This window comes from Marmota monax, unplaced genomic scaffold, assembly GCF_021218885.2.
Source record: "Marmota monax isolate L192 unplaced genomic scaffold, Marmota_monax_Labrador192_F-V1.1 WCK01_AAM20220418_F8-fsc00026, whole genome shotgun sequence".
Lineage (NCBI taxonomy): Eukaryota > Metazoa > Chordata > Mammalia > Rodentia > Sciuridae > Marmota > Marmota monax.
The window spans coordinates 3179535-3203890 of NW_026693108.1; the positions used below are offsets into that span (position 1 = coordinate 3179535).

The 24356-nt window shown below is 49.9% G+C and overlaps 3 long non-coding RNA genes across 6 annotated transcripts; 2 read left to right on the forward strand and 1 right to left on the reverse strand.

Moving 5' to 3' along the window:
- The first annotated feature begins 4109 nt into the window (after nt 1-4109).
- On the forward strand, nt 4110-6859 carry LOC124099748 (uncharacterized). The gene is made up of 2 exons (XR_006854079.2): nt 4110-4354; nt 5737-6859. It is a non-coding gene; the product is annotated as an uncharacterized LOC124099748 (long non-coding RNA).
- Nucleotides 6860-7032: 173 nt separating this feature from the next.
- Nucleotides 7033-8353, reverse strand: LOC124099750 (uncharacterized). Its single transcript, XR_006854082.1, has 2 exons — nt 8268-8353; nt 7033-7971 (listed from the first exon to the last, which is right to left on the reverse strand). It is a non-coding gene; the product is annotated as an uncharacterized LOC124099750 (long non-coding RNA).
- Nucleotides 8354-9757: 1404 nt separating this feature from the next.
- LOC124099742 (uncharacterized) lies at nt 9758-23085 on the forward strand. Of its 4 annotated transcripts, none has more exons than XR_009227835.1 (5): nt 9758-12111; nt 12725-12992; nt 13929-14056; nt 14888-21865; nt 22145-23085. It is a non-coding gene; the product is annotated as an uncharacterized LOC124099742 (long non-coding RNA). The 4 variants fall into 4 exon arrangements; XR_009227834.1 differs by having other exon boundaries at nt 9758-11619; nt 11998-12111; nt 13929-21865; XR_009227832.1 differs by having other exon boundaries at nt 13929-21865.
- Nucleotides 23086-24356: the final 1271 nt, after the last annotated feature.

The window sequence follows — 24356 nt, forward strand, 5'->3', positions numbered from 1 at the left end:
GGCTGCCTCTCTCCCTTCGAGGTGCCTCTCTCCCTCTTGCTCTTGCCTCACTTGATCGCAGAGGCCCACCCACACGTGGAGAGCCACGCTCTCTGCTCACTCGTCCACACACCCAGTTAGGACGTCCCCCGGTTGGCTGAATTTCTGGGCATCCCATGGCCCGGTCAGCTTGGCACGTTGAACTCCCCATTATACCTACCCCAGATGGCTAGCTACTTGAAAGATGCTGTCAGAGCTGAAAAAGAGCCACCCCTTCCCCCTGCATCTCTTGGGCCATGGGAAGTGAGAGGCAGCCCTCTACCAGTGCAGATTGTTCCCAGGCAATAAGGTGTGTGAGGGTCAACGAACCCTGGGATAGAGTCGGCAGGTATACAGTTGGCGTTTCCTGTGTTTTGCACACTAAGCGATCTTCAGTGAGTCAAATGCAATTTGCCTTTCCAAACAGACAGACAACAGAGGCCTCCGAGCACCTGAATGTGCACTTCCCTCTCAAGCAGCCTCGGCACGTCCTCAACTCTCAGCGAGCCCCGGGGAGAACCTATTCTTCATGCTCTTTTTCCTTTCTGGGCGCAAGTATCCGAGGGGAGACGGCTCACAGGCACCTGACGTGGCTGCCACATTTCATGAGGTAAGTCTTCCACGTTCCAAGAGGAAGGCGGGTCTGGTATTGGACGGCGCAGGCCTGCACTCTCCTGGTGCTGGTCAGAGGGAAAGCCCCCATGGACCCATAGACGCACGTGAGCACGCAGCCACCAAAAATGAAAAGAGGAGGCAGAGAGAGCCCTGGGTGGGAACCAGCACCCCTGGGATCTCTTCCACTTTCTCAGACAATTTTCATGTCAATGGGAAAATAGAAAATGTGAATAGGAGCTTGTTTTTCAAATCTGAGGGAAGATTCTATCTTTACCCTTAATTCCAGTGTATTCTGTGAGAGCTGTCAATTTAGGTAGGCTTTCTAAACGAGACTCTTAGCTCACCTTTCTTTTAGGGGGAGGGTGGCTTATTGTCACCCGTGGAGCAGAGCTACCCCTCCCCCCGCCCATGTCTTGAGTGTGACCTGAACCCAGAGCCACACTCTCTGACACCCAGCCCCATCTAGACAATTCCCTCCTGCGTCATGGTCGCAGAGAACGGATGGCAGTGGTTTGCTGCTGCTCAGAGGCAGCACAGGCCAGGTTCTATCCTTCCGTCCGTCACTTTGACAGTTTCTTTCTGCTTCCCCTTGTCCTTTCCTGCCACCAGCCAGATTTGAGGCAGGGGGTTCTTACCCACCCCACGCTGCTTCCACAGCAGCTCAAGCCCGGTCTTCGTCCTCCAGGATGAGTCTGTCCAGCTCCTGTCGCGTTGGCCTTTGTCTGGTGCTCGTGTTGGGACAGCATGTCCACAGGACTCCATTTCTGGGTGTGTCTCCGTGGCTTCTTCCTAAGGCGCCTCTCTCATGATAGACCTCGACTATTTTTTTTTTGAATAATGGCTATCAGGGCTCCTCTAAGAGGTCCAGTAAATACTCTCAATTAACAAAATGGGATTCTAAATGAAATATCAATTTGGCAGATATCAGGCAGAGTTAAAAACAAATATTCTAATACAATATTCGACCGTGAAATTGTTCATTACTTGAATTAATGGCCGTTCGGTCCATGGTCAAAATTTTCCTCCCTATCAGGCAGTGGTCACAATGACACACGGGCCTTCCCGTTACTTCACAAGGGTCATCCCACACGTGTCTCCCCAGTTGTTCCCAAGGAGCATCCCTGTCCTCCCAGGGCCATGTGAGGAGGCAGGGTCCTCTGGGGAAAGACACTTGTGGTTCCACATTCTCCACTAAGTTCTCAGCAGCCATAGAACTTCCCCACTAGGTCTGTGGGTTGGTCAGGGTTTCAGAGGTGAACCCAAGGGATGAGGAGGTGGAGGGATGGGTGGAGGGATGGACGGATGGATAGCTCTGAAAGGGTATTTGTGGGGGAAATCGTCCCACAACAGGTTGCTGCAGACTGGAGACCCTGGAGGCTGGAAGTGTGTCCAGTGCCCCTGGAAGCCTGAGGCTGGGAAGGCTGGTGTACTCCTCAGTCCTTTGATGTCCTAGGGCAGGGGGCGAAGAGCACCCAGCTCCAGGGGAGAGAGGAAATCCTGCATTCTGTCCTCTCTCAGCCCCAGCTGGAGGATGGAACTTGCCCCCTGTGGAGCTGGACTTCCCCACCTGGGCCAATGACCACTGCCATCTCCTCCAAATGCCCTCACAGACCCACACAGAGGACTGCTCTCCCAGTTCCCTGGGTGTCCCTTCCTTCAGTCACCATCACCTCTGTGTCGGACATTGCTCCACTGGGGGAGGAATTTCTTTCCTTTGCAGCCCCATCCTGATTCCATGTGTGCTGTGAGCTCGGTGGTGGTAGGTCAGATACTATTCCACTGCTACATGCTGTAAAAAAGACCAGCACTATCATTCAGTAAGATGCACGGCAGTGGAATGGGGCAGAGGAATGGGGCTCAGCTCTCAACCCCCAAGGGAGTGACTTTGGGAAGCTACCAAAGCATCCAGGAGAACGCTGCTGTCCATGAAACCTGTCACTCGGTCCTTTCCAGAGTCCTGACCCAGGGCATCCCTTCACAGTACAACTGTGTCTCCTCTGACACTGTCAAGCCCTGTCATTCAGCTTTGGAACTGACCACATGTACTAAACTGGCACTAAGGCGCTTAATTACCTCCAAACCCCAAACCTACCTGAACCTTGGGGTTTTGTTCAATCTGGAAATTGAAAAAGAGTGTCACACCCTCCCAAGGGAATTGTTTTAAGATGGGTTCCAGGGACTCTGAGCAGAGATGAAGGAGTGTTGCCGAGAAGCATGGCCCAGCGCTGATCTCGCTGCCCGGGGTGGGTTGGCTGGTGGGTCAGCGTGGAAGCACTCCTGGCCTCGAGTTCACATTTGTAAAGGACATTCAGCTCTGTCCTGCAGAGTCCCGGGTGTGTGAGGGAAAAGGACTGGAAGCCAGCTCCAGGAGTCCCCTGCCACTGGAGCACTGTGCACTGCTCCTGCTGACCCAGTCCAGCTCATTCTTAAAGACACAGGAGAGACGGACAGATGTCTGTCTGAGCCTGGACCCTTCCCACCTTCTGTGGGCATAATGAAATGATGGTTCACTAGAAGAACATTCTGTTGCTCGCCGTGTCGTCTACCCTGGCTTTGCCTGCTGTCCTGGGGCGTGGAGGGTGTCGGTCTGACTTCAGTAAACACGGTGGAGAACCCCACATCCTCTTCCTTCTCTGTTGTTCCCTTTGGCAGCCTCTCCTGGGAACCTGCGCTTATTTCGAGGGCAGCTGTTTGTATTTGTAGCTAACTAAATCGGCGGAGCAGGAGGATGCGGGGGTGGGATCGGCACAGGTGGGTCTAAGACAATTTGGAAGGCTTGCTGCCCTTTTATTTGTGGACTTGAACTTTCAGAATAAGTTTTGATCTCATCAGGTTTCAGAAAATCTAATGGTCGAGCGGCCGTCAGCCTCAGGCTGATATTAACAGCAGGTTAACAGCGACCTGCGGTGTTGGGACTGTCAGCCCGTCATCTTGAGAAGCAGGCTGCTGATTGACAGCTTTGGGTGGCCTTCCTGGGATTTTCAGACTTTTGCCTTCAGGAAATAACATCTCACTTTAAACACAGAACAATTCAACAAAGTAGGTGCCAGGTCTGTTAGTATTCCTCAACTGTGGATGAGGTCGAGGCTCGGGACAGGTCAAGGACTTGCCCAAGATCTCAAGGTCCAGTGGTGAGACTGGGCAGTGAGCCAGGCCTCTGACCCAAGCCCTCCTGCCTCTGCCCTCTTGAGATAGGCCTACCGGGCACGCTTTGCCAAGTGGAAAATTCTAAGTGACTCTGGGCTCCCACAGATGGACTGTGTCGTGTCAATGACGTGCCTCCCTTTGAGAACAAAACAACATCCCTCACGGTTGTCCCCTTGTGCGTAGATGGTGGCAAATGCTTGTTTGCCAGGCCTTCCGTCTCCGCCCTTCTGTGTCCCATTGAGATCATGGAAAGGCAGAGTAAATAGCAGAGGAGTCAGCGCCTCCCGGGTGTTTGCTTAAGAGTAGTGTTCCAGGATCCGCACCAGATAGAGACGTCGGGCGATGAATGAGCGGCTCCCCAGGCCAGGCGCCAGCCACTGCTGCTCTGTGCCCAGCGGTGTCCTGGCCAGCATGAGGTCACGTGTTCCCACAGGACATGCCCTCAGAGAAGGTCACCTTGCCAGATTCCCAGCTAGTCCTCCTCATCCCACAGGCAGGCAGGGGCCCAGCAGGAGGTGCAGAGGGAAGCTCAGGGCCACATCAGCATGTCCCAGTGTCAGGTGGAGTGAGCAAGGTGAGATCTGGTCAAGGGGGAGTGGCAGGGGAGGTGGCTGCCAAGGTGTGGGGCTGCCACAGCAGAGGAAACCGTGGGAAGGATTGTCCAGGGAGAGCCGTGGGACTGGACGGGGGAGGAAGCCCAAGGCTAGCAGGGAGAAGCCCAGAAGTGGGGAACCCCTGCCCAGGAGCTGGCCCTGCATCAGGCTGCTCCAGGGCCCGAGAGGAATGGGCCACCTTGGGTCTTGGTGTCATAGCACCAACTGCTGCATGGAGGGCAGGAAAAGCACCGTGGTTCTGGGATCCAGTGTGATGGGCTTCAGCACCACCCTGGTTTCCACAGATGGAGCAAGCAAGCAAGAGAATCTGCACTCGACCAAAATGCACCGTGCCACACCAAATGCAGCGAGGCAGGCCCACACGCTTCTTTGCATATTTAATGATTATTGACTTTTTAAATTGGTTTTAAAATAAAACAGCTTCTGGGTGAATGCAGACGTGCGAGGGTGGCCGAAGGGGTGGCTGAAGGGGTGACCGGTCCCCACCTCCTGCAGTCATCCCCCTTCCACGCCTCAAGCTCACCTTTCCCCCAATTTCCCATAAACATGTATTTTCAGTGCAAATTGTTTCACAACCGAACGTGCTGTAGATAGAGTCGGGTGGCACAGTGAACAGGCTTTTCATAAACAAGGGGACTGTGAGGCGCTGCGGTGCCATCAGATAGCCAGCTGCCTTCTGCAGGGAGCCCAGCCTGCTGCTTTACATAATAAGAACATAAAGAGTCGCATTTTATTGATATGTGAACAGTTTATTGCTTTCTGTGATTTAACATCTTTACCAAATGTGGTGGATTAGACTCTCCATTTCATTAAAGCAGGATTGCTGGCCCTGTTTCATTATCGCTGTTCTGATCCTCAAGGAGAAAAAAATCTTGCACACAGCTTTTAGCTACTTAATTATTATGGTGGGCAGCGATCGCAAAATCGACACGGAACTCTCTTTGTAGAAATACACAAAGAGCGTGGTTTTCTGCATAAGGAGTGGAGACAGCAGAAGACTCTCTCCTTCTGCTGATGAATAGATGGCCTCAGTGGGCACATGCGTTTTGGAGACCTTGTTGGTTCTGGGCCGGGTGATGGTTTGTACTGATGTGCACTGACTCACAGTCAGACACAACCGAAACAAACAAACAAGACCCCTATTTCATGGATGGAAAGATGGAGAACGTCAGTGTCACAACTCTCCCAGGAAGAGTCACGGTCCAACAGGAGACCAGAGGAGGGTTTACGACCCTCCTAACTGACCATTCGTTTCCACCCAGGAGCTTTTGAAGACATGGCGGCGGTCTCAGTTCCCCCTCAGGGATACCAAAGTGACTTTCTGCTTTTCCTCTCTCCTCAGGCTCCCAGGAGAAACTTGCTTGTCCCTCCTGCATGTGCCTTTCCTCCCCCACCCCTTGCCTCTGGGGCAGCCGCACTCCGGCAGCACAACTGGCCGCCTCAAGTCCAGGGGGCCATGCTGCCGTGGCACCGAGGGGCACACTGTCTGATGCGCCTCATCTTTTCTGTGCACATGGGCAACGGACAACTCAGCGGCCACGGTAACCACGGAGATGCCTCCAGAAGGTGGAGAACCCACCCCACAGGGCTGTGGCACACAAAAGACACCACTGTGCAGAGCCAGATGCCCTTCCCAGCTGGACAGCACCCTGGCACGCCAGCCACGCTCTCTGGGATCAGAAGTGGAATACTAAGGGGGCTCTCCTGGTCACATGTCGTCCTCCAAGGTTCTCCACTGGCCTGGGAAGCTTTGCAGACACACTGATGCAGAGCCTGCTGCCCGGAGCTGCTTCAGTCCGGGTGGCTAAGAACCTCCCCTCCGACGGTATGTGAAGCCAAGTCAAAAGCCCACTGCTTCAATGCTTGGGGTGGAAATGAGTAAACTCTAGTTGGAAACAAGAGTACAGAGGCCCAGAGAGGCTTCCTCTTGTGTTTGGGTCACACAGCTCTTTGCTTGCACAGTGATTGCAGTCCTGATTTTCTTAGCCCAAAGTTGATTTCCTTCAGATACAGCCCTGAGCCCGGCTGAATATCAGAATCACTAGGAGACTTGAATCAGGACTGGAGTCTGGATTTCAACCAATATCAGGCACTCTTCTTTCTAAATCTCCTCCTGTGAATGGAATGTAAAAACTAGGTTTGAAGTCAATTTTACTACCCTGCAATCAACTGTCTCGAGCTCCCTGGAGTGCGTGTTGACAGGGTTGACTCTAGGACTCCACCTCGGCTCACCAAGGCACAGTGTGTGACCTGGGGTCCGGGAGCCGGGTTTGAAATCCAGATCAAGCCCTCTGGCAGGCCTTCCGTTGTGTCGTGATGAGCGTCCTCCATTCCGTACCCAAGCATTTAAGGCTGAGTGGCTCTTCTGGTCCTCTCCGGGTCCCCTCCCTCCCTCTGTCTCTCCTCCTTCTCCCCCGCTCTTTTTGTGTGTATGTGTCTGTGTATTAAAAAACCACTCTGCTGTCTCGGAATAGACTTATTTTCGGACTGAGGGTCTTTGGCAGAAAGCCATGTGTTATTTTGTCCTATTAGAAGGTTGTGTAAGAAGTACAGTCCTGTCCTTCACTCTCTAGTCACAAAATGATGGATATGTTTTAAAGTGTTTTAATTTCTAATTTAGGTCAACTGGACTCAGTCCTTCTGAAATATCATTTTATTTAATTTCTTGAATTTATTTATACAGAGAACTGAGGATGGGGGAGTAGTGATAGGGACGGGGAAACACAAAGCAGAGGGACGGAGAGAGACCACGCCTGTGCTGAAGGGGACACACAGAGTCCAGAGCCAGGTGTCAGGAGGGTCAAGCATCGAGACCCAAAAGGAGCAATGAGGAGGGCAGGAGGAACGGAGGAGCACAGGGGTGCATCCAGTGACACCCAGGTCTGTCCTATTTGACCCTCAAGTGGCCGGAGAGGAAGCCCAGGTGTCAATGATTCATGTGGTGCCATGTGGGCCTGAGGGGACTTTACAGGAGCAGTGGCAAGGGACCACCGGGAGCCAGGTTTCCAGTGCTTTCTGTTTTGCTTCCTGATCAGCAGGTTTCATGGTCAGCACTTCGACCCGCAGGGTGAGGGACGTTGAAGGAAGTACCCGGAGGGCCAGGGCCTGGCCGAGCAGGGCCCTGGCTTTGCCGAGTTGCTGCTGGATTGCCTGTCTCTGCCTGGTCTGCCGCACAGGGAGGCCCCACTCACGGAAGACAAAGGCAGTTCTGGTTTCCTTAGTTTTCCTTCTCCTGCCCAGTGCGGGCCAAAGCTCAAGTTCCACCTGGGGCCCATGGCGGGGCAGATGGGCAAGGTGGCAGGGCGGTGCCAGGGCCACCAGAGGCTGCAGCACCCTGGATGTGAGCACGGGGACCTCACCGCCTGCCAGCGGCCGCTATGCTCCCCACTGTCCCTGTGAAGGGGAAGGAGCTACAGACGCCCTTCCCAGGACCCTGCGGGAGGCCAGCACCACGGGCCTCCAGGGGCGTTGGCTTTTCTCTCTTTCTTTCCGTATTTGGAGAGGGAGGGAGAAGCTCTTCTGTAGTTGATTTGCAGGGTAAGGCTGACCCGGGAAGGCTCCAGCCAGGTCCAGTGTTCTGGGAGACAAGGGGACACTAGTTCTAGCCAGAGCAGAAGGCAGGACCTCGGATGAGGAGGGGAGCAGCAGGCGGCCAGTCAGAAGCCAGAAACCCGCAAGGTGCACAGTAGAGAAGAGCGACAGGAGAGGGTCTGGGCAAGTGTGAGGCGCCTAGGAGCACCCTGGCCCCTCTCCAGGCAGGGGGTGCAGAGGCTCCCGTCTATGCTGCCTGCGCGCTATGCACACCTGTGCTTTCCCCAGAAGCGATAGGTGTCTCTGAACCCAGTCCCAGGACCCTGAGTGTCCTCCACTTACATGGAAGGTATGTTTTATGAGCCAAAGGCATGCCATCTGCAGGACCTGGGAGAGAAAACGGGCCCAGGACCTGCTGTGTGGGCAAGTCTCAGAAATCTGTTTTCCTGAACAAACAAGCCAGTGGAAAGAACAAAGTCTGAAAGTGAATCATAAACTCTTGTTTTGGTAGAGCAGAAGCTGTTTTTGAAAACAGGTATGTGGGATACTGGGGCACAGATGGTCCCCGAGGACCAGGAATTCAGCATAAACTTCCAGGAAGAAGCTAGTCCAGCTGACTCATCTGTGTTTTTCTTCTTCTTTTCTTTTCAATAATTCAAAGCAAAGATAACAAAAATTATTCAACATGCTGAAAACATCAAACACTGATTAAGGCTTCAAGTAAAGAGCTTTTGTTAACTCTCACAGAAATAAACGTGATAAATGGAAAAAATCACCCTTAATATAAAAGAAGAGCCCTGAGTGAGTTCTTAGTTTGTCTGAGCTAGTGGTGATGTTCTGTAATCCCAAGGCTTTATGGTTAGTGGACATCGTGGGCCTGAGAGAAGCCCTGGGACCTGGCTGCTTCCTTTATGAAGGATGGCCTTCCTTCCTCTTCCTCATGAGAAAGAAGTCAGAGCAACCCCGAGCAGCCACCGGCTTCACTCTGAGGACACACATTGAAAATACGTCCCCGTCTGAAGGTCTCCCATCTAGGAAAAGCTCCTCCTTTGGGAGAGGCCCAGAGAGCCCAGGCTCTACTTGCAAGTCCTGCTCGGGGGACATCGGTCCACTTGTAAAAACTGGCTGACTTAAGAGTCCAGGAGGACCTAGTCAAGCAAAAGGAAAATAAGTGCCTCAATCTTTAGACAAAATCATTTCAAAACCAAAACCAGGAAGGTTTCTCAAGTTTGAGATGGGTCGACCAATAAATGTCTCCCAATTTTGGGTAATGCTAAAAAACACACAATGACCTTCAGAAAACACCTGAGCACATTGTGAGTTACTCCATTAGCATCTTATAGAGGGTCCCACAAACATCTGCCTAGACTGGCCTGGTAGAAACCTAGAAAGGATGAATTGTCCCCTTGACCACCTGAATTTTTTAAGTGATTAGAAAACACATGCTCTGTTTTGCCTCATCTGCATGCACGGCATAATTAAGGTCAAGGACATGAAATGACAACCATCCTCTGTACACACTGAGTTTTCAAACAGAGCTGTTTCACTGTCTCTTATGACTGAGCTCTGTTGGTGAGGGTACAGGCAAGTCCCTTCCCTGTGTGATATGGAGTGACTGCAAGGTCCTGGGGAGGAAGTGGCTGAGACCAGCATCCCAGTGAGCCGCAGAGGGCGGGTCCCTGGGCTGATTGCTGCTGCAGCTCTGGGGCATGGGTGACTTTGGACGAGCCCGTTAGGTGGGGCAGGAAAGACTTTGCTTATGGGGCAACAGTCCTCTGGTTACACTCTGCCGAGAATCCAGGCTCCTTTCCCAGAAACAATGCTCTTCCAGAGCAGGAAGATCAATATCCCCTCCCCCAGAGCTAGCATGACACCCCACGGCTGCCAGCATAGGCCCAAGGGCCAGGTGGCCTGTGAGGCTGCAGCTGAGCCCCTCATGGTGTGCATCCAGGGCACTGGGGACCAGGTGACCAGACAGCAGCTCCAGGCCTGGGTTCCCCAAGGGTGGCCTGCTGAGCAGCAGCAGCAGCCAGAGCACGGGGCATGCTGCATAGGCAACGGGGTCTCGGTGGCCAGCACAAGAGAAGGGCCAGCTGAGACAGGTGTGCCTGGTGGCAGGTAGGAGGGGGCATCCTCACTTCAGGACATGTGCTGAGCACAAGGACTGCGACTAGAGAAAGAGCAGTTCCTAAAATAAGGCCTGTGTCTCGGAGCAGGGCAGCAGGCCACCTCTCCTGCGGCTGGAGAGAGCCCTGTTCTGCAGCCGGACAGTGGCACTGGGTAAGCAGGGTGGGTCCTGTTCTAGAGCATGAGAAGCGTCTTCTAGGTTTAAAGGTACAGCCAAGTGTATTCTTGGTGTGAATCCATTAAAGGAAAAGGGATGACTCCTGGGATTAGAATTCAAAATGACGGAGCCGAGCTGATCTGGGAACTAGGATGGGAAGTGGCAGGACAGGCACTGGGAGAGGGGTGAGGCAGGACTGGGGATCAAATGGCTTCCTGTGGCACCTGATGCACCTCAGAGGAACCGCGTGTGCTGGTGTGTGCGTGTGTATGCACATACTGATGCTTGTTCACTGAGCATGAGAATGGGAGGCAGTTCTGAGAGGGAGACTGGCTTCACTGGGGACTCGGACCCTCTGAAGAGCTGTGGACCTCTGTGTAGAGAGGAGGGCATGCAGAGGGCGCTGGACATCTTTAGCAGAACACACCCAGGGAGAACATCCATGTTCAGCTGGGCTGGCTGCACCTTCCCCTGGGCGAGTGCAGGCTCCCCACTCCTCAGGCCCCTTGCTGTGGCCCAGCTGGGACTCCACGTTCCCAGGTCACTTCAGGGTACAACTGGAATCTGACTATTTAAACAGACACTCCCAGGTGAAGTAAGGACCGGCCAGAGACTGCTCTGGGAGATTCTCCCTGGAAACTACCGCAGGGCCAGTTAGCTTCGCAGCACTGGATGATATCGCAGCTCTCGATTCTGAGACGCACGGCACAGACAGTTACACTTTGACATCTGTGCGGGGCGTGTGTGCTTCCCAAGCTTGACAGCGGCTGCAATCGTGACATGGCTGACCCTGACCTAGCTACATTCCAGGGGCACCTTCAGCATTTCAGTAAGAAAACCCCTATGGAGTTAAAGAAGGAGGACATATCTGCACAATAAGGGGGTCAATTCAACAATGGAAAGCAATGATCCTAAAGATATGTACCCAAAGAGTTTGTAACGCACAAGGAGACGGAGACGTGAGAAGCAGAAAAACCCCCGTGAGATCAGAGATTTCCACACCTGCCTTTCAGTAACAGTTAGAAGATGTGGTCAGGACATGGATAAATATGTATAAGATTTGAACACCGTTACCAGCCAACCTGGCGTAACTAACATGTATGGATCCATCAGAACACGGTGTTTCAAATGCACTGAGGACGCTTACCCAGACGATTCTATTCTTGGTCATAGAAGAACCATAAATACGTGCACATACAAGGACATGCATGGGAAGTGTTTTCAGCAGGTTAATCTATAAATCCAAAGTCTGGAAACAACCTGAAATTCCATCAAAGGTGAGTGGACAAACCACAGTCCAGCCAGTGCAAGACCATTTGGCAAGGAAAGAAGAGGACCGTTGATGTCGTGACCTCCTGGGTGAATCCCAAGCAACTAAGCCCCATGAGAGGCCGACCCCAAGAGCTCACGGTATGATCACATGACTCATGTAGAATGTGGGCAGAGGGAATCTCTCTGTAGAGCTAAATCAGATCTGCACCTGCCTAAGGGTCAGCGTGGAGGCTGCCCACAGGTTCTAAGAGGTACTGAGGCTGACCACAGGTACTAAGAGGTACTGCAGAGGGGGAAGACATGCTGGGGGGAGGTTCTCCTCCTGATGATGGTGACGGCTTCACATGTGTCAATGCATAGCCACTCATGCACCTGAAGTCATGCAGGTAATTCAAGAAGAACTCCAGAGTGAGAAGACAGTGCTGTCCCCTTGGTTGGCACCCGAGAGGATGGGACAGCCAATGGTACGCAGCATCAGAGGCCAGGCCGCTGCCCAATGCTCATCCCCCACCACAGGTCCTCAGCCACAGTGTCAAGGGAGCAAGGGGACCTCACACCCGTCTGGTCATGATGCCCATTTCCAGGAACAGAAGCTGTGGGCCAGGGAAGGGCCAGAGCATCCACGCACAGGTGAGGAAGCTCCCTGGTCCTGACCTCAGCGCAGCCTTCCTCCCCAGGTTCCTGGTCCTCCGTTCTCTGACTGTCCACCCTCCTTGAGGACAGCAGGTGCTCTGACACATGTTGTGGCCCTGACTTGTCCTGCCTTCACTCAGGAGTCTCCCTGCAGGGGCAGAGCGGTCGAGTCCAGTGGGTTCTGGAACCTGAGACTGCAAGGGCAGGACAGGTGGGAGCCTTCAGTGGGAAGAGGCAATGAGAGCCATGGGAGGGAGCCAGTCCCCAGCTCAGGGAGGGAGGGCTGGAGGGGGACACTGTCTGAGCCAGAGGACTCACATAGGCGCCTTCATTGGATTTGAAAAAATGGCAGAAGAAAGAGAAAGCAATTGATAAAAGCAGCAGATGTGGGATGGAGTGTTGTCCTGTGGGATCAGCCTCCCCCGTGGTGAGCGATGGGAGGTGAGCAACTGGAGGCCAGAACCACACTGGGGTGCACAGGGATCGTCCTGATCAGTAGCAATGGTGACGGGAAATGCCAAAGGTCCCACCAAGTGGCCCTAAACCATCTTCCTTATATTACAATAAATTGACTAAAAAAAAAATGTACATTTCTTCCCCCCGCCCCCAGGACAGTTAAGGCGTCTTATAAATAAGACAAGAAAAATAACAAACTTGCCAAATGAAAGGACGCAGCCACAGAAAGCATGAATGACACGAGGCTGAAGCCGAGTACAGCCCAGGGACGCAGCCACTCCACTTGCAGGGAAGCACACAGTGACGCCCCGCCCCGGGAGAGGCCACAGGCTCTCCACTGACAGTCTCACTGCAGGCTTGAGCCGTAGTCATTAGCATACAGCTTGGAGCCTTCTGTAGTGAAAATCAGATATGACGTTGAGGTACAATTTCATTAAAATGTTAATTTTGCTGGTCAGTGATTCGGTCTGAGATGGGCCTGGGATGCGTGGGCAGAGCGTCCCCTTGGAGGGTCCTCCTCAAGTGCTCCATTGAAACTCGCTTTGGGTGGCGGCTGGATGGCAGGAGATAAGGATGGCCCTCATTAACATGGAAGACGGGTCATTCCCGTTGCAGATTAGGAACAGACACAGACCTTGGCCTCCAGATAAGTCAGGAAGAACAGTTCTTCCTGTGGAGCACTAGGCAACCCACGGAAGGCCCCCCTGTGATGGGCTGGCTGAGGCAGAGCCAGGGCTTTTCTCAGAAAGCAGCCAGGGTCTGGGGCAGAGCGTGGGCCTGTGTTCTGTGGAGAATGCAGTGCTCCTCCCAGAGCCGGGCTGCCCTGCGTGTGGCCACTGTCCTGCCACCTGGAGCACCCGTGATGCAGGCCCCGCCTGTCCCCAGGCCCAGGGAGCAGGAACAGGGAAAGGCCCAGGGCCGTAGTCCAGCGTGTTCCTGGTCGTGCACACGGTGGAACGTGGGTGGTGGAGAATGTTTTAGCTCTGAACACCCCAGAGCAGGGGTCGGCCAGCGCGGTGGGGGAGGGGCAGCCCCCTCCCACCCTGTTCCTGCTGCTCTTCTTCCCTCCCCATCTCCCCCCTCCTGTTTCCTCCTGCACTTATTGAGTGAGGACCCCACGTGGGGCCCTGAGTAAAGTGCACAGGAGGCTCAAGAGGCCCTGAGCCTCCTGACTCCAGAGGTGAGTGACAGAAGGATTAACTGCAAAAGATCCCCTAGCACGCAGGAAAAATCCCACAGCCCGGACCGAACCGCCTGGTCTGTGGGTCTGTTTGATGTTTATCACTCAGATGTTGGAGAAAATATATCAGGTATATTTGCTTTGTTATCAATCAAAGCGGTCTTCTTTTTGATAATAGGTATAACCGGTGGTTGTGCCCGGAAACCTCCTCTACTCTTTGGCAATAATACTCGGAACTGTTTCTGCTTCAAGGTCCAGTTTTGAGATCCTAACCTAACACATGGCATCGGAAATTTCAACATGCAGGTGATGTGGGTCCAAGGCATGGGTGGATCCTGTGCCCGGGTCCCCAAACCCTGCCAAGTGAATCTGAGTGAACTCTCCTATCTGGCACAAAGCGGGGGCGACTGCTGGAGCCCAGGGTGCCGTGGTGGTTTCTGTGACAGTGCGATGCCTCCCAACATGCGAGGCCTCGGGACTGTCCCTTGCAGACATTGCTTGCACGTCTGTTGTTTCCAGGCTCAAGATGAACCCTGGGAACAAAGGGAGGAGCAGCGCACGGTCCCTTCCCACGGGGCTGAGCACAGTGGGGGGACAAACACGGGCACATGATCACGCGCCTGGCTCCTCCAAGCCTCTGGACTGGCCGTGTGCCATTCTGGTAGCCACTTTCTGTTTTCACAAATCATTTTAGTTCTTTTCTTAATTTTTCTAGAGAGACAGCTGGAACTCTCATTCGCCCTTTTCTAGTATCACTTTTTCTTCTTCTTTCTTTTTTTTTTGGCAAGTAAAATTGCATGATTTAGAAGCACAACCCATTTTGACACATGTGTATATTGTACAATGGGTAAATGAAGCTATTTGAGTTAAGCATTATTCATGCCTATTTTTTTTTTGTGGAGAGAACAGCTGACATTTACTCTCTTAGCCGTCTTCAAGTACACAGCATATTATTTTCAACCACATTGCACAGAAGATTTCTTGAACTTATTTCTCCCATTTCACTGAAAGTTTGCATCCTCAGGACAACATCTCTCCCACACCCACCATAATAGCTTCTCGTAACTGCTCTTCTTTTTGGTTTCTCTAAATTTGTTAGTGAGGTCATGCAATTCTTGATTTTCTGGCTTATTTCAGATGACATGATGTCCTCCAGGTTCATCCATGCTGTGACAAATGACGGATTTCCTTCCTTTCCGAGGCTGGATGGTGCTGCTGTACATACACAACACATTTTCTTATGCACTTGCCTGGCGCATGACACTTGGTGTTCCATACCTTGGCTGTGACTAGAGCTGTGGTGAGCACCAGGGGACCAATGTCTCTGCACAGTGGTTTCATTCCTTCTGGATACACTCCAGAGTGGGTTTGCTACAGTGTGTGGTGATTCTCTTTTATGGTTTGATGATGATGGTCCATACTGTTTTCCAAAGTTGTTTTTATATAATATATTTATTATATATTATATAATCCCCATCAACACCATTGACTATTCTATAATCCCCATCAACTGGGTGCAACCTTCCTTCATGGCCAATGCCTGTTGTTATCAGTTGTACCAGGGATTGAACCCACAGGTTCATAACCATCCAGTCACATCCCCAGCCCTTTTATAGTTTTTGTTTTGAGACAGAGCCTCGCTAAGTTGCTGCGGCTGGCTTTGAACTTGCCATCCCCCTGCCTCATACTCGGGAGCTGCTGGGGTCACAGGCGTGTGCCACCATGCTCGGCTCAGCCCTCATTTTGCTACTAGTAGTCAGAACAGTGTGAGCTAATATTTTATTGTGGTTTTAACTTGCATTTCCCTGATGATTGGAGATGTGAAGAATTTCTTCCTGTATCTGTTGGCTTACTGGTTTCTTTCTTCTGAGAAAAGTCTGTCCAGATCCTTTCCCGTTTTAAAAACCAGGTTGTTTCTCACTATTGGGTGTTTGAGGTCCTTATATAGTTTAGATATTAACCTCTGCCAGATGTACAATTGGGGAATATTTCCATGTTCTCTGCAGGTTGCTTCTTTGCTTTCCTGATTTTTTTTCTTTGCTGTGCAGAACTTCTTAGTTTGGTACATCTCTATTTGTCTCTCTCTGCTTTTTATGTCTGTGCTTTGGGGTCTCTCCAGGAAATCATTACCTACCAATGCCTCTGAGCATTTCCTCTAGGATTCATTCTAGCAGGTTTACAGTCAGCTGTTAAGTCAAGTCTTAAATTTAAGTCTTCTATTTTCTGTTAATTTTTGTATATGGTATGAGATAAAGGTCCAAGTTCATTAATTTCTAAGTGGATACAGAGTTGTCCCAACAGTATTTATCAGAATGATTGTTCTTTCCCCATTTTGTGTTTTTGGTACCTTGGTGAAAAATCAGTTGACTATAAGCGTGAGGATTTATTTTTGGACTCTGTGCTGTTGCGTTGGTCTGTGCCTGTTTTTATGCTGGTACCATGCTGTTTTGATCACTATGGCTTCATAATATGTTTTGAAGTCAGGTAGTCTGCTTCATCTAGTTTTGTTCTTTTTACCTAAAATTTCTTTGATTATTCTAGGTATTGTATGGGTTGACATGAATTTTAGGAATTTTTTTCTATTTCTGCAAAGAATGCCACCGGAATCTCTGTAGAGATTGCATGGAATCTGTAGATTCCTTTAGGCAATGTGGACAGTTAAACCGTATTTGTTCTTCCAACCCTTGAGCAAGCCTTGTCTTTCTGTTTGTTTGTGTCTTCAATTTTTTCATTAATGTTTATTGTCATCAGTATCTATATTATTCACCTCCTTGGTTAGTTAAATTTATTCCTAAGATTTTTTTTTTCTTGTAGAGCTACTATGAATGCAGTTGATTCCTGGTTTCTTTTTCAGATTGTTGTTAGTGCATAGAAATATTACTGATTTTTTTCAAGTTAATTTTGAACCCTAAAAGTACTAAATCTGTCTATTAGTTCCAATGGGTTTTTGGTTTACATATGTAAAATCAAGAAGTATACATGTCTGTTTATCTATTTCTATACCTATGTGTGTATGTATCTGGTTATGAATCCGTGTGTCGGTGTGTGTGTGTGTGTGTGTGTGTGTGTGTGTCTGGTTATGGACGGTGTGTCAATGTGTGTGTGTAAGTATGTGCCCATCTGACCTCCCATCTATCTACTCCAATGGGGACAGTTTCCTTTCTTTGCTTCCAGTGTGGATGCCCTTTACTCTTCTACCTGCCTAAGTGCTCCAGCCACCCTCTAGTACCATGTGGCATAGGAGTGGCGAAGGTGGGCATCCTGTGCTGTTCTAATCTTGGGGGAAAAGCTGTCAGCTCTCCATGTGGGGTGTGGTGCCAGCTGTGGGTCGATCAGATATGGCCCTCACTTTGTTGAGGTGAACCCTTTTTATGCCTGCTTTCTCAGGGTTTTATCTTGAGAGGATATGGGATTTTGTAAAAGGTCTGCATCTAGAGATGGTCTCATGGTCTTTGTCCTTCATTCTGTCCATGTGGCATAGCCCGTGTTCACCCCACGTGTATTGAACAATGCTTGTATCCTGGGGAGCAGTCCCCCTGAGCGTGGCGACTGGTCCTTCCCATGAGCTCTTGCACTTGGTTTGCTGGTGTTTGCATGAGGGTTTTTGCTTCTGTGCTCAGGAGGACCTTTTCTTTTCCGATGGTGCCCTTTTCTGGCTTTGGTACTAGGGAATGTGACCTTGTGAATGAGTATTACCGTTTGAGAAGGATGCGTTACTCTTTGCTGAATGCTTCGTGGAGGTCAGCAAGAAAGCCACTGTGTCTGGGCTGGCCTCCACTGGGGCCTCCCCAGTCCTGCATGTCCCTCACATGCTCACAGAGCTATTTCCTTGTGATTCAGCGGGTACACTCGCGGCCTCTAGGCCATCCAGAGTGTTGGCATATGATAATAGCTCACAGGAGCCTCAGCGTCCTCTGCAGTTTTGTATATGGCATGACACTTGTAGTGTCTCCTGTCTCGTTTCTGATTTTATTTGAGTCTTTTGTATTTTTTTTCTTGGTTAGTCTAGCCAAAGTTTTATTAACTTTGATCATCTTTTCAAAAAACCCACTCTGGGTTTTGTTGGTCTTTCCTGCTGTTTTTCTTGGTCTCCATTTCACTCATTTCTGCTCTGCTCTTTGTTTCTCCCTTCTGTTAACTTTAGGCTTATGTTCTTCTTTTCCTCTTACCTTGAGGCGTAAGCTTAGGTTGCTTATTTAGCATCTTTCTTGTTTTGAGTGTCTTGATTGCTGCTCACTTTTCCTCAGACCTGTTTCTGTTGCATTCCATAAGTTTTGGTATGTTGTCTGTCTAGTTCTGCTTGTTTTAAGATATTTTTAATTTTTCAAAAAAAAATTTTTTTTTTGGCACCAGGGATTGGACTCAGGGGCACTCAACCATTGAGCCACATCCCAGCCCTATTTTGTGTTTTATTTAGAGACAGGGTCTCACTGAGTTACTGAGCACCTCACTTATGCTGAAGCTGGCTTTGAACTAGTGATCCTCCTGTCACAGCCTCCTGAGCTGCTGGGATTACAGGTGTGCACCACTGTGCCCAGCTTGATTTTTTATTTTTTATTCTTTGATTATTATTATTTGGGGGGGGTATACTGTTCAACTTCCATGTAGTTGTGAATTTACCTTAATTCTTTCTATTGTTGATTTCTAGTTTCATACCACTGTGTTCAGAGAATGACTTCAACGTTTTAAAATTTGCTGCGACTCATTTTGTGCTCAAACGTGTGATCCATCTTGAAGATTGTTCCATGTGCACTTGGGAAAAAGTTGTGTTCTTCTGTGGTTGCATAGAATGTTCTAGGTGTGTCTGTCAGGTCCTCCTGGTCTGAGATGTAGGTCAAGCACCATGTTACCTCACCGTGTTCTTTCTGGATGAGCTGTGTGTTGTCAGTGTGGCTGCTTCTTGGGTGGGGGACAGATGTGCGGCTGCCTGTCCCTCTCCTGGGTTCCCCTGAGGGAATGGGTGATGTCCAGCTCAGGGACAAGAGGCGCCCATGTCCTCTGGGAAGCAGGCCCCGGGACAATGTGGCTCCTGCAGGTAGCTGGTGCCCACGGCCTCTGCCTTTTCTCTGTGCTTCCATCAGTCTCCGGCTGTCTCAGGGTGTCACCAGCGACCCTTGTCCCACTCCACTGTGTCTGGGGTTTGAGCCCTCTCTGGGTCAGGAGCTTTGTGAATAGCCATCTTCCTTTGTGTCTTTCGTGGGAGGGTGAAAACTGCTCTCTCTGACTCCACCTCCTTTGTCTGGTGGATCTCAGTTTCGTTCCTTGAGCTGAATTCTCCCTCTGTTCTCTCTGTCTACCTTCAACTCTGGGGTTAGGGTGTAAGGAGCAGAACCCTGGTGGCTCTTGGGGCCATGGCCAGCTCCAGGCGCCCAGCAATTGGCTCATGCCAGGCAATGGTGCTGCCTTCCTGTTTTCAGCTGGAAATTCCAAAAGGACGGCCTGCCTTTCTGGTATCTTCTGGTATTTCTGTTTTGGGTTGCAAAGGAAGTATTGAGGTTTCAGAGGGAAAACCTCAAATTGTTATCCAAACATGGAAGAGTTGACGGTCATCATAACTGTGCCTTAAGTGTGGCAGCAGGAGCCAGGCAGAGCAGGGGAGCTCCTGTGGGTTTCTCCAGGTGAAAAGTGGGTGGCCTGAGCTGGGGGAAAGGGCTCCTTCTGTGGCGGATTTTGATACTTTTCTTTTCTGCTTGTACCCAATTGAGTGTGAACACCCGACCTGCTGCCAGCTGTTGGTGTGCATGTCTGCTTCCTGCTGGACCCCACACTCTTCTTCTCTTTGTTTATTCTGCTTCATGTGGTCCTCCACCGGGCATCCAACAGCCCCTGAGCTGGCCCTTCGCGGGCCAGGCCATGGTGCTCGCTGGCTGGCACACAAAGATGCGGCCGGACCCTTGCAAACAAGCCCCTGCCCTGAGTTCTCCAGGGCCCGTTCTGCTCCACTTCTTGGGGTCAGCCCAGCTCCAGCTCCACCCACAACCCCAATACCTTGTCAAAGTAGCACCATGAAGGTCCCCAGGAACCCCTCTCTGTGTCTGGGGCATGTCTTTGTCAGGGAAGCGACTAATTGTGCGAAGGTTTGGAGCTGTGCTGCTGCCAGCCCTGGAGAGGGATGCTGCTTCTCAGAGGTGAGGGGATCCGAGGCGGAGACACTTAGGTAAGAGGAGAGACAGATTAATTATCTTGTCAAACCTTTCTTCTCAGCGAGCACACTGAAGCAGACCCTTGCATAATGAGGTATCACTTCCCCACGATGCTGCGCGCCCACATTTTCCCCTTCTCCTCATGTTCTAATTTTTGTTCCAAAGGTCTTTGTGAATTAGCACAGATTTCACAACAGTTACACAAGGTGGACCAGGAGCATGTTGAAACCTTAAATCAGTCAGGTGGATCTTCAATCTGCCTGTATGTAGGTCTAGATGTTACACTCTTGAAGTATGATATGAATTTTAACAAATTAGTTATAGGTGGTCTCAATGTCTTCATTTTATTTATTTATGTGGTGCTGAGGATCAAACTCAGTGCCCCACACACGGGAGGCAAGCACTGTACCCCTGAGCCACAACCCCAGCCCTGATAGGAATTCTTTACATGGGAATTCAGTGGATATTGAACACAAAATTGCAAATTCTTATTAAAAGTGATGGGTTTTATTGATTTTTCAAAAGCACAAATCAGCTTGTTTGAAGATTTTGATGTTAATTTAGTTATCTGTTATTGGGATTTGAATTTTGCAGAACTATCATGAAGAAGGGTTGTTACAAATGAATTGATATGCAGACTGTTCTGACCATGAACGATATACTTTCAATTCTGGTTTACTCTAAAATTCCCCTGGAGTGAAAAGTTTGAAAGAGGAATAAAAAAAAAAATTGTGGATTCAGCTATAGATTTAACTGAAAAAAAGCTCATCCGCATTGTATGATGAAACTAAAATATCTTTATATTTTCTGCAGTGATCATGGCTCATCCTACATGACTTCACAACAGTGTTTAAACTCATGGGTTATTTTCAAACTTGCAAATTGCCTTGAGAATTTGATTAATAATCCCAATTTTGATTGCTTAAGCAATGTGATATTTTCCAAACTAAAATAACCAAAAAATTCCTACAGATGTCCCAAAACTACAGTGATCTAAACATAATTGCTTACTTTGTCAGTAGAACAGAGATTATGTGAAAAGAGTTATAGTATAGAACCTTAATTAGTAAATATTCCAAAAGTCAAGAAAATGTTGTACAGAATATATGACATGACATGTAATTATTTATTACTCATCTAACACCCTCTAGGTAATCTGCAGACATGTAGACCTGTGCACCTTTAGGTTACTTTGCAATTTTAAGTATGCTTTTACTTGGGTAGAGGATAGGTCATTTTTCATTTCTTAGTATGTAGTTTGGCTCAAACTTTTTAGAATATTGAGAGGGAGGCCTGGGTTTTGACTCCTGCGCTGGACACTCCGTTGTCTGGGAGGACCCCCGTGGAGGCACACATGGTCTTCCCAGCTGGCATGGGTCAGACTCTTACTTTGCTTCCAAGGGAATCCTCAGGGAGGGCATTTGAAGAACTCAATGTTTCTTGAACTGTTCAATGACAGCTTTCATCCTGCTGTTGGAAGAACTGCCAGGCCTCCCATAGCTGGGGCAGTGCTTACTGGTTCTGCCAGGTAAGGATGCGGGTGTCTGAGCAGGTAAGAAAGCTGGGCTGGAGTTCCCCTGGACAAGTATCATCCTTGCACAAGTGATGCCCAAATCCTGAGCAGCCCCTTTCTGTTCCTTTTTTCATAGGAAGAAAAGCCAAACTGTCCAAGGCAAGGAATACTCACTAATCAGGGCTCAAAGCCTGCAGTTGGGGAGTAAGGTGCAGAGACAAATGGATTTCCCTACCTGTCAGAGAGGCAGGCTCTGTGCATAGGAGGGCTGGAGAGCCCAGGGCCTCACAGACAGTGGGGGTCTGAGTGTATTCATCCAAGGAACACAGCGATGCCTGCAATGGGTGACGCGCCAGGACCTGCAGGAGCAGGTCCGCAGTGGGATTCGGAGAGGCCTGGAGTCGGCCTGATGTCAAAGTCCAGGCGAGAATGACCTGGGGCCATCTGGCACCTCCGGAGGTCAGTTCACCAGATCCTGTGCTGAAGAAACCCCTGCTCCTCCCGCTGTCCATCACTGCTCCTGGGAGGACACGGGACCCTTAGGATAGAGAAGGAAGTAGTGAAGCACAAAAACGTCATTCTAAGAGGTTTTAGTTGTCCTTCTGATGCATTTGGTCCCTTTTGAATGTGTCCCGATTCCTTATGTAGCATCTTCCAGAATTCAAAGTCAAAAAATTCAGAGGGTCTCTATTTTCCCTCATGATCCTCGTTTTAAAGCCATGATTTTCCAATCCCTAGGATGTTCCTGGGCCTAGGAACGAGTACTCTGCAGAAAGCTTGCTTTGCTGTGTTGAAGGCCTATGGAGTCGATGCAGCCCCCAGGCTTGGAAGTCACATAGTGATTTACAAATAACCCACGAGCTGGCAGTGGACGAGGAACAGGGAGAACTGAAATCTATTTATTTTTTTAATATCACAATGTCCACGCTTATGTGACAAGTATTCATTAATGTTAAATAAAGGGTAACTTACTATAGGATTGGTCGAGCAGCACAAAACCATGTACGTGAGTTAACCCACCATCTCTTAGATAAAAAGCCGAGACAGTACCTCTCGAGATCTGCCCAGCTGGCGTTTCCTCCGGCTGCCTGGTGCATCTGGGAGCTACTCTGGCTTCCTTAGCCTGTCACTCAACTTACATTGACTCCTTGAAAGCTCTAGAATGATTTTGTCATGTCTCTCTGCTTAAGAAAGAGGGTCATGATGTGGCATTATACGAAAAATTGCTGGAGCAGAAATTAATGAATAGAAATATTAGAAACTCAGCAAGTCCTATGGAAGTCCCAGCAACCAGATTCCGACTGCCTTGCAGGTTCCAAGCCCCCCTGCATTTCATTTCACTTGCACCTCGTTTGCTATCGAATCTTTCCTAATTTTTTAAGACAAGGCTCTGACACTACCAGGTCCAAAGTCACCATGAATATTTACTAATGAGTCTATATCCCAAAAAAGTAGATTTAAAAACTTAATCTTGACTGGCTTCTAAATGTAGCCCAAGCCTCACACTGGGCAGTTCTAAAAGCAAATTTGAAGGCTTATGTGGCTGTGGCATCTGCAGAGAAAGTGCTGATCCCACGTGCACTGCTGAGCTCTGCCCCTCCTCTTTGGAGAATTAGCGTATTATGCAAATTGTTTTACAAATACGGTGCAGATGTCATTAATAAAACATGAAAGTGGAATCTGTGTCGCCAATTAGCATTTTCATTGTATTTCCAGTCCAGTCTCTGCTTACAGCTTACTCTACCCTGTGACATACGTGCGCGGCTGTCGCCAGAAACCTCTCTGCTAGTTACAGAGTGAAGGTGCGAGGGCTGCGAGCTGCTGGGGGCCCATCACAGGACAAGAGGGGCCTGGGCAGGGCTGCAGGCTCAGCAGTGGCCAGACCCTGGTGCAGAAGCTGCCCATCAGTCCCACTTGTTTCCCAGGATGAGCTTGTTGAAGGGCATTGCTGAGCAGGTCACATTGAGATGCCATAGTTGGCTCTCTTCTCATAAGTTAAACTATTGCTTGGTTTCTGGGTTCAGAATTGTGACCAGGGTGTGATTTGCCCTTGGGCAACTGGTTCTTTGGAGCTGGTTTTTGAAGGGGGTCAAGAAGTCCACTTTAGAATAAACACTCCTTTCTGAGGAGATGGACATTAAAAGCCAATAATGTTTCCTTGGAAGCGACTCACGTCTCTCAATCAGTGTGCATGTACTATTTCAAAGAAAAAAGAAGTCTGTTCAGCTCCATAGTCTATGATCATCACTAACCCTGACAGCCCCACGCAGGTGAGGAGCCGCATAAAACCTGGCTAAAATGTACGTTGGAAGTTGTGTCCCGAGATTGCCTTATAACATTAATTTCTCTATATGCTGGAAACAGTACTGCTAACAATTAAAAGTTGTGTGCTGTCGGGGGACCAGAGGAGAGAGGAATTTAAGTCTCTTGGCTCAGATCAACTTAGAGAAATTATGCAGATTATTCACAGGCGAGGGTGCCTGCAGTTACCGCCCTTTCTCAGAGTACGAGGGTCACATGGTGATGGCTGTGGTGGGGGCTGGAGAACAAAGGCCAGTGGTTGATCTGTGGCTGCCTGAGCTGCCCACAGCTGGTGACTGCCAGCTGGCCCCTCCTGTCTGCACTGGGTGCACCTAGGTCACCAATAAAGTGCACATCTCCTTCTGTGTTCCAGAATCCCCAATTTGGTTGTTACTTACAAGTAAACTTCTGTAAGGTCGTCGGGAGCTCAGAGGTGAGGACACGTGCTTGGAAGCCTTACCTGCATGGAGGGCACCTTCCCAGGGAAGAATTGTGCACTCCACACCCAGAAACATGCCAATCTGCACCTCAGAAAACGGGCAGAGGCAGGGACCCTGGCGGCGTGGGGTGCACCCTCTCTGAAACTCCAGCCTGGGTTTAGTTTTCAAATATTTAACTTTAACCTGTTTAATATTTAGTAAGGCTAAAG